This window comes from Schistocerca cancellata, chromosome 6 (genome assembly GCF_023864275.1).
Source record: "Schistocerca cancellata isolate TAMUIC-IGC-003103 chromosome 6, iqSchCanc2.1, whole genome shotgun sequence".
NCBI classification, from domain to species: Eukaryota; Metazoa; Arthropoda; class Insecta; order Orthoptera; family Acrididae; genus Schistocerca; species Schistocerca cancellata.
The window spans coordinates 183250591-183260825 of record NC_064631.1 but is presented as its reverse complement, the minus strand read 5'-3'; the positions used below and the strand labels follow the sequence as shown (position 1 = coordinate 183260825).

At 44.9% G+C, this 10235-nt stretch overlaps 1 pseudogene; it reads left to right on the top strand.

Moving 5' to 3' along the window:
- The first annotated feature begins 7639 nt into the window (after positions 1 to 7639).
- LOC126089502 (5S ribosomal RNA) lies at positions 7640 to 7757 on the top strand (annotated as a pseudogene).
- Positions 7758 to 10235: the final 2478 nt, after the last annotated feature.

Here is a 10235-nt window from a genome sequence, read left to right as displayed (position 1 = left end):
AATTTTTCTCAAACACAACTTCCATTTATGTACGTTTACAAGGTTAATGACTGAACAACAAAAGAAAGGTAACAATAACAATGCCAGTAAAAGTCTCCTAATTGACGCAAATAAAATTTCACTTATTTTCCACAAAGGTTCGTGGTAACACACACACACACACACACACACACACACACACACACACACGTAAAAGTCCAATTCAGAGACGAAGACGTAACCTTGAGTGGTCGAAATCCACGAGGTCGGCATCCGGAGTGAACCATGGGGATGGTTCTAGCCCCTAAATAGCTGTCGCCAGCCGTACAGGTTTTGGCGTAGTGTCACTTTCTGCAGGCCGGGGCTCGATCTCCCCCTGTAGGAAGTACTGCTTGGAATGTCTGTTTCCATTGTATGTAAACAGTCTGTGTTTACCATGGTGCTTTTGGTACGCCTTGGACATAGACAACCCCATCATCTGTGGTGTAACATGGGTTGTCGGCCCTAAGGGGCTACCTTGGCTCCAGCATAACAACCAGTGCAGCGCCGCGTAATGTCACAAAGATGTCACTGACCTGCATGCCAATGGAAAGAGCGGACAGGGCAACACCTCCAGGCAGGCAGACACTGACTGAGGCAGCCGCCCATCGCTGGTCGGTCGCACACATCGGGAGCAAGTTTACTGAGTTATAGGCAGATGTTACCTAGACTCCGTTCTGCGACTAGTAATAGGTGTAAAAGTACTTGCATTTAGGAGCCACAGGTAAAACATCAAGTCACCTCATAACGAGAACTTATGTTTCTTTTCTTCTTACAAATAAAGTGTTCCATTAATCTGAAAGTGTTACGTACAGACAATTTTGTTTTCCTGCCACCGGCCGTCGCAACTTCTCTTCTTCCTTGCTACACGGTAGCCGACACAACAGTAGGCGTGAATAATAAAAATGTAGAAGGTTAATAAAGTATGTTTTAATTAAAAAGGTTTAAGAATTGTCACATAAAAGATTCTGAGCCATTACTTTTCAGCACGCCCCACAGGATAGCAGGTTGTTTCCTACTGCTCTGCTATCGTCGCCTGATAAATTTTCTGGAAAAAAGTTAGCATTAGAGGCATTTGCAATGATTTAGGTAGGTAATAAATAAAATCTTCAAACATCATTTATGAATGATGTATCGTCGGGAGACACGGTAGCCCATGAGGATGCAACTCTGAACTACCGCTACAGCTTTAAGCGGTTTTGTCCGTCCACCCAGCCCTTGAAGCTGGTGGTGTTGTTTTTCAAGTTGGGGATGGGCCCTTGCATCCTACGCTGCAACAAAGAGCAGCCTCCTTCACTCTAGAGGCTGGAACCTGTACAACCCAGGCCGCCTAGGAGTTGCGAGGTGAAGTAGCTGAAAGTTATGAGTGGAGTCTCCAAAACTGCAGCGAATATCTCGCTTGCGATGTAAGCGACCAAAGGACTGTCTGCTGCGTCAGTCTCTTGCAACCTTCTGCCCTATTCTGTCACAAAAGACGCACACTAGTGTCTCTTCTACAACTCTGCTGCCCACCGAGGTATGCTCTCATTGGCCTTCGATCGTTCTATTTTGGATACATACCACTGGCCATTAAACTTGCTACACCAAGAAGAAATGCAGATGATAAACGGGTATTCATTGGACAAATATATTATACTAGAACTTACATGTGATTACATTTTACGCCTGGGGATTGAGTCAAACAGAGCTTGGATGGTGTGTACAGGTACAGCTGCCCATGCAGCTTCAACACGATACCACAGTTCATCAATAATAGTGAATGGCGTATTGTGATGAGCCAGTTGCTCGGCCACCATCGACCAGACGTTTTCAGTTGGTGAGAGATCTGGAGAATGTGCTGGCCAGGGCAGCAGTTGAACATTTTCTGTACCCAGAATGCCCCGTACAGGACCTGCAACATGTTGTTGTGCATTATCCTGCTGAAATGTAGGATTTCGCAGGAATCAAATTAAGGGTAGAACCTCGAGTCGTAACACATTTGAAATCTAACGTCGACGAATACACGCTTCCAATGTGCGTTCACCGCTATATCGCCAAACACGGATGCGGCCATCATGATGCTGTAAACAGAATCTGGATTCATCCGAAAAAATGACGTCTTGCCATTCGTGCACCCAGATTCGTCGTTGAGTACACCATCGCAGGCGCACCTGTCTGTGATGCTACGTCAAGTGTACCGCAGCCATGGTCACCGAGCTGATAGTCAATGCTGCTGCAAACGCCGTCGAACTGTTCGTGCAGATGGTTGTTATCTTGCAAACGTCCCCATCTGTTGACTCAGGGATCGAGACGTGGCTGCACGATCCATTACAGCCATGCGGAGAAGATGCCTATCATCTCGACAGCTAGTGATACGAGGCCACTGGGATCCAGCACGGCGTTCCGTATTACCCTCCTGAACCCACCGATTCCATATTCTGCTAACAGTCATTGGATCTCGACCAACGCGAGCAGCAATGTTAAGATATCATAAACCGCAATGGCGATAGGCTACAGTCCGTCCTTTATCAAAGTCGGAAACGTGATGGTACGCATTTCTCCTCCTTACACGAGGCGTCACAACAACGTTTCACCAGCCAACGCCCGTCAACTGGTGTTCGTGTATGAAAAATTGGTTGGAAACTTTCCTCATGTCAGCACGTTGTAGGTGTCGCCACCGGCGCCAAACTTGTGTGAATGTTCTGAAAAGCAAATCATTTGCATATTACAGCATCTTCTTCCTGTCGGTTAAAGTTCGCGTCTGTAGCACGTCACCTTCGTGGTGTAGCAATTTTAATGCCCAGTAGTGCACATTTATGTGCTGCTTATGAATATACGGGGTGTTTCAAAATTCCCGTGAGAAACTCATAGCACTTGTAGACTGGAGTGGGTACGTAACATATTGAACAGGAACGCGTGTCCGTAAACCAACGACGCTACGGAGCGTCAAAGTTATAGACGCCGGCGCCTGTAAATGTATGTATGTACAGGGTTATTCGGCGATGATGCTACAAATTTTCAGGAATGATGGACAAAGATATGTGTCAGTTTGAGTTACGGGTCTCTTACCGGAAACGAACCAGGTGAAAGTTATACGCGAAACCGTTCTGATACGTCTGACAATGGAGAACATGTACCGGTACTGTTGTTGCTAAGATTGTGGGGTAGGCATCTTTCACAGGTGGTAGTATGGACCAAAACAAGGAAAAACTGCCCACTAAACATGGGCTCTAAAATGCATCCCTTACGAGCTATGAGAACTTGTTCGATAGAGGAGCGATGATGAGCTAGTGTTCTTAGCCCCTAGAGTATGCATTTTAGAGCCCATGTTTACTGGGCATTTTTTCTTTTCTTGGTCGATGCTACCATCTCTGAAAATCTGTATTCTTATCAACAATAATACCGTTACATGTATTTCACTGTCAGTGGTGTCAGAACGATTTTCGTCTGTAACTTTCAACTCATTCGTTTCCGAACAAGGAACCTGTATCTCATACTGATACATTTGTGCGTCTCCATCGTCGAAAATTTGTAACACCATCAAGGAAGCACACAAATATACAGGCGCCAGCGCGTAGAGCTTTGACATTGTAAGCGTCGTTGGATGACGTTTCCGGGCATGAGTTCGTATTCAAAATATTATGTATACATTTGGCTCTACATGTGGTAGAAGATGGTAACGTCAATTTCCGAACACCCTGTACGAAGACTGAATGTGCAAATTACTTTCAAACACCATTGTTGACTATTTCAACCAGGACAGTGATGGCCAAACACATTTTTCAAAAATGTTCAAATGTGTGTGAAATCGTGTGGGACTTAAGGGGGGGTAGGACGTCAAACGGGCCGACTTGGAGCAGGAGAGGCACCACAGGACATTTTATTTTCTACTGTCTATACTTTTACAAATAAATTCATAAAACTTTGTCAGAATGACCAGGAAGGATTCAGGATTCACACTCATAGCAGTGAAAGTGCAAAAACATACCAAAATAATTTTTTTTAGATATGAAATTTAATCACTTTTTCACTTACTGTTGGCTGCATTTGTTGCTATAGGTACATTTTTCTTCACAAGTAAGAGAGATTCTTTGATGAATTTTGCACAGCATTCAAACCATACTTACAGGTGTATGAAACTCTAGAATTTTTCAAATATATTGAAAACTGTGGTAAAAATTGAGAGAATTAATTACAAAATTTCATTTTTTTCTCAACATCAAGTTTAAAACGTAACAGCTCATTCATTTTTTCATAAATTAAAGAAAGAAGGAAAGTGTACCTATAGCAACAAATGCAGCCAATAGTAAGTGAAAAAATGATGAAATTTCACATGTAAAAAAAATATTTTGTTATGTTTTTTAACTTCCGCTGTTACGAGTGTGAATCCTGTATCCTTGCTGGTCATGCTCACAAAGTCTTATGAATTTACTTGTAAAAGTATAGGCAGTGGAAATTAAATTGTCCTGTGGTGCCTCTTCTGCTCCAAGTCGGCCCGTTTGACGTCCTACCCCCATTACCTGCTAAGGTCATCAGTCCCTAAGCTTACACACTACTTAACCTAAACCTAAATTATCCTAAGGACAAACACACACACCCATACCCGAGGGAGGACTCGAACCTCAGCCAGGACCAGCCGCACAGTCCATGACTGCAGCGCCCTAGACCGCTCGGCTAATCCCGCCCGGCAAAACACATTTTTCCCCAGTTATATTCTGACTAGCAAAGATCATAAGAAGGCCCAAACCACATCACTGACTGCACGCAATTACAACAGATACTTAGGAGGAGCCCCAATATGGATTTTAAGTATGGCATGAGTAGCCGCAACACGGCCACTGCCTCGCAGATAACGATGTTTAGTGGGACGATTGCTATTTCCTTCTTCGGGGCAGACGGCCGCTGTCAGCCAATTACAGTCGCAAAAGAGAAGCTGATTTTCCGCCTTACATCCCTAAGATACTCAGCAGTCTTATTCCTTGCGCCAGACTGAACGTCCAGTTGACCGAGTTGACCGTTCTTTGTGTCTCTGTTCTGTAAGGAAAAGTAGGACCCAAGGCATTTCGCCGCTACACTGTCTGCAGAATTCACCCTGGCTGCGATATTACTTGCGCCATTGAGGGTTTACTTCTGCAAAAACTTAGATACAGGTCCACAGCTACCCATAATGTAAAATACCTGCATGATGCAAAGCACCCTGTTCTTCGGATATGAAAATATCATATGATGTAATATGGAACACATTCCGGTTTTCGTGACTGCAATAATAGTCTTATTCATACCAGAGGCCTTTCGCTTTATTTTCAAAAATCTTCAGGATCAGTGTAAAAACCGTGGATTTCGTTACTTACGTGTTTAGTAAGATCATAAACAATTTAGTTATTATTATTAAACATATTTACGTTTTAAATTACTACTATTATTCACGGCTCTTTTGTCTCCTACTTCATTTGCTGAAGTTGTTCTACACACGGTGAGTTCAATTTTTGCAACATTATTTTTAATTGACACAGAATATACGAGCTATGTCCACAGTAATCCTAGGCGCTTGTTCTGTATTGCGTGGCGCAATTTCTTAATGGTCTCGCAGTAACCATGTGCATTGATTGTTTGGCCTCGTGGTAAGAAATCAATCAGAAAAATGACTTTTGTGTCCCAAAAAACGGTGCACATGACTTTTCGAGGTGTCAAAATTAGCTTAGGCTTAACCTTCGTTCGGGATGAAGTGTACCTCCACTCCATTGATTGCCGTTTTGTTTCAGGGATGTCGTATGATATCCAAGTTTCATGCCCCGTGACTATCCGAGAAAGGAAACGATAGCCTTCTTCACTGTAGTATGTCAAAAACTATAGTGCACTGCCCATCCGTTGTTTTTTGTGTTGTTCAGTAAGAAGTTTGGGTACCCAACGTGAGCAAAGTTTTCGAAATTTCAGTTTTCCAGTAACAATTTCATGAATTAGTGATCGTGAGGGTTGCGGAACTTCCATAACAAGGGCACTAAGTGTAAACTTACGGTTGTGCTTAATTTTCTCTTCAATTGCGTGAATCAGTTCATCAGTAACCACAGACGGGCGTCCACTTCGTTCTTCATCGTCCACTTGATCACGTCCTGACCCGATCTTCTTTCTAACCATTGAATCACTCGTGGCATTTTGTCCGTAAACCTCGCAGATTCGTTGATGAATATCCTTTGGTTTAACTTTCTTTGCATTTAGAAAACGAATCACAGATCTGATTTCACATGCGGCGGCATTTTCAGTTACGACTGACATTATAAAGAAGCATTACAAAGCACACGTCGGCAGCAGCGATCTGAAAATTGCGTATATCTTCTCCTTGAGTCAGAGTAACTGCCGCGCATGCTCGGAACTGCGATCGTAGCGCTGCTGCGGATAGAAATAGAAACGGAACTTAGTGGACGACCCTCGTATATTAGTTTTCACGTTTTGTAAATCCAACTTCACCTCGTGTACTTTGTTTTAATCGCACCTTGTGGCAATTAAGTGCAGTGTGCTGAACGGTCAATGACGTAAGGAAAGCACATATCAGACACAGATGGATCGAAGCAGTCCCTAGGGAGTTTAGTTCACCGTCGAAGGACTCCGTTAGAAAAATCCTAGTTCGAGCAATTCTTGAAATTTTTTGACTCTCCGGGAACATTGCCAAAATTAACTACCGGAAAATTTAGTGCCAAACTCTAAGAGCAGTTGGGTGCTTCATCGCGCGCTTTCTTCGCAAGAGCAAAAACGTCGCAGAATTATCAAAAAACTTCGTATGAAGACCTCACAAAAGAATTTTCTTTGAGAAGAGTATTACTCTTAAAATTCCGATAGTATACGTTCCAATGAGAGTCTATAAACATATTATTTCTTCGAAATGTCTCACATGATGCTCACAATGGTAAATACAGCAAATTTCATATGTGTATGGAAAAGGCCGCTGTCAGCCTTTGATCCTGATCGGGAAACTGATTTTAGAACACTTCGTGAACTTCACCCGCCCCTGACGTTGGCAGCGGAGTACAGAAAGATGTCAGGGAAGACAAGTAATTTCTATGGCGAGTACTTGTCAAGTATTTGGACCACCTCTCCAGAAGTTTTGTCACGTGGTAGCAGACGTCTGAAGACGTGACTCGCAACCGCGAAAAGTGTTACGACGAGCCGACTGCCTCCCACTCCTGTGGGTGTACTTGGATGGTGCGGGTATTACACCTGTCGTCGGAGTTCGCAGCGTAACTCAGCTGGACTTTAAACACTGCGCAGAAACAATGGATGCTTACTGGGGCGCCGTCTATGTCAGTGACAGTGCCCTGGATACCGACTCCACTGAGTTAGTAGCAAAAGAATAGTAAATTAAAAAGTCATGAATAATGCGGCAGTTTCTCACGCATCCCAGTATTTGACGTCATATCTCCTCAATTATTAGCCGTGCGTTGATATATTTTTGACGGTACATTCAGTGGCATATGCAGATACTGTTTGCGATATCTGTTGCGAATAGGCGTAGCAATAAACCAGTAATAAATTTAAGCCTCAAGCTTGATTTGGGAGTTTTTGTCGCATCTCAGAGTTTATGATGTCATATCCCCTGAAGTATGTGTCGTACAATCATATAATTTTGCTAGTGCATACAGTGTGATATGGCAACGGCCTTGCCGCAGTGGATACACCGGTTCCCGTCAGAACACTGAAGTTAAGCGCTGTGGGGCGTGGTCAGCACTTGGATGGGTGACCATCCGGGCCGCCATGCGCTGTTGCCATTTTTCGGGTGCACTCAGCCTCGTGATGCCAACTGAGGAGCTACTCGACCGAATAGTAGCGGCTCTGGTCAAAGAAAACCATCATAACGACCGGGAAAGTGGTGTGCTGACCACACGCCCTTCCTATCCGCATACTCATTTTAGGATGACACGGCGGTCGGATGGTACCGATGGGCCGCTTGTGGCCTGCAGACGAAGTGCTTTTTTATGCACTTGTATATGCGAGCGCTGTCTGCAGAAAGTGTAGCGAATACCGTTAGTAGTAAAGAAGAAATAAATTAAGACGGCACGCCTGATGTGGCAGAATTCTTGCAAACAACAGCGAAAACTGTTTTCCTTTCAACATTTTGTGGAGGTTGCCATCGAGAGAAAGTTTGGTAAAGGTTTGAAATTATGTGTAAAGTTTGCTGCCAGTCACTAAGTGATTTATTCTCAAATACTGGACGAATATAGTCTGGCTATTTGTGCATCATGAAGTACACTCCATTTCCACTCCACCACTTTGATAGCTAAGTGATTCTTACCCCCACAGTGATTCTTTCCAGACAGTAAGTGACACATGTATCACGTTCAGCTGAAATCGATCCAGTGATTTAGAAGGAGATGTGGGTGATACACACAAAAGAATATACATAGATACAACAATGTAGGATTCTGGCTTGAGCTGCCGGAGTTAGTGGTCATAGGTGCATGAGGTGTGCTTGTTGGTTCGTGTGAACGGTTGTGGGTGTTTCTCTATAGCTGATGAAACCTGTGCCTGAAAGCTTTATGTAAATGTCTTTTAAGTGTCCCTGTCTGCAACTTAACATGTCTTCTATAGGGCAAGTAGCAGTCTTTTCCTACGTTGTTAATATTCCTACGAAGAGTATACCAGGTGCAGAAGTATGAAGCCGGAATTTCCCTATACAAGGCGCTTGCCGTCAGTGTAGAGCCCGTGAGACCGCGTCTCCAGCGCCATCTGCTTCCTCTAACGGCTGGCGACTAATGTCAACAAGCAGTTCCGTACACTGGTAACTCCTTTAAACATGTCGATGTTTGTGACTACGAACCACCATTTGAGAACAGCATTGGTTTTCTTGCGTCGCTTGAAGAAAACTGTTGCAGAATCGCATCGAATGCTTGTCGAAGCTTTCAGCGAATATGCTCTTGGGAAAACACAGTGTTTTTAGTGGTTCAAAAGATTCAAAAGTGGTCATTTTGACGTAAGAAATGAAGAGCGCTGGAAACCACCGAAAAAGTTAGAAGACAACAAATTGCAGTTCTTATTGGTTGAAGATGATACTCAAACTAAAGAGGAACTCGCGGATCAATTTAAAGTGAAGCAGAAAGCTATGGGAAAGGAGCAGAAAGCGGGAGAGTGGGTTCCGCATGAACTGAATGAAAGACAGGAATCAAATCGAATGATCACTTGTGAAATGCTGCTCGCCAAATACAAAAAGTCTTTTCTCTATCGAAGAGTGGCCGGTGAAGAAAAATGGATATACACTCCTGGAAATTGAAATAAGAACACCGTGATTTCATTGTCCCAGGAAGGAGAAACTTTATTGACACATTCCTGGGGTCAGATACATCACATGATCACACTGACAGAACCACAGGCACATAGACACAGGCAACAGAGCATGCACAATGTCGGCACTAGTACAGTGTATATCCACCTTTCGCAGCAATGCAGGCTGCTATTCTCCCATGGAGACGATCGTAGAGATGCTGGATGTAGTCCTGTGGAACGGCTTGCCATGCCATTTCCACCTGGCGCCTCAGTTGGACCAGCGTTCGTGCTGGACGTGCAGACCGCGTGAGACGACGCTTCATCCAGTCACAAACATGCTCAATGGGGGACAGATCCGGAGATCTTGCTGGCCAGGGTAGTTGACTTACACCTTCTAGAGCACGTTGGGTGGCACGGGATACATGCGGACGTGCATTGTCCTGTTGGAACAGCAAGTTCCCTTGCCGGTCTAGGAATGGTAGAACGATGGGTTCGATGACGGTTTGGATGTACCGTGCACTATTCAGTGTCCCCTCGACGATCACCAGTGGTGTACGGCCAGTGTAGGAGATCGCTCCCCACACCATGATGCCGGGTGTTGGCCCTGTGTGCCTCGGTCGTATGCAGTCCTGATTGTGGCGCTCACCTGCACGGCGCCAAACACGCATACGACCATCATTGGCACCAAGGCAGAAGCGACTCTCATCGCTGAAGACGACACGTCTCCATTCGTCCCTCCATTCACGCCTGTCGCGACACCACTGGAGGCGGGCTGCACGATGTTGGGGCCTGAGCGGAAGACGGCCTAACGGCGTGCGGGACCGTAGCCCAGCTTCATGGAGACGGTTGCGAATGGTCCTCGCCGATACCCCAGGAGCAACAGTGTCCCTAATTTGCTGGGAAGTGGCGGTGCGGTCCCCTACGGCACTGCGTAGGATCCTGCGGTCTTGGCGTGCATCCGTGCGTCGCTGCGGTCCGGTCCCAGG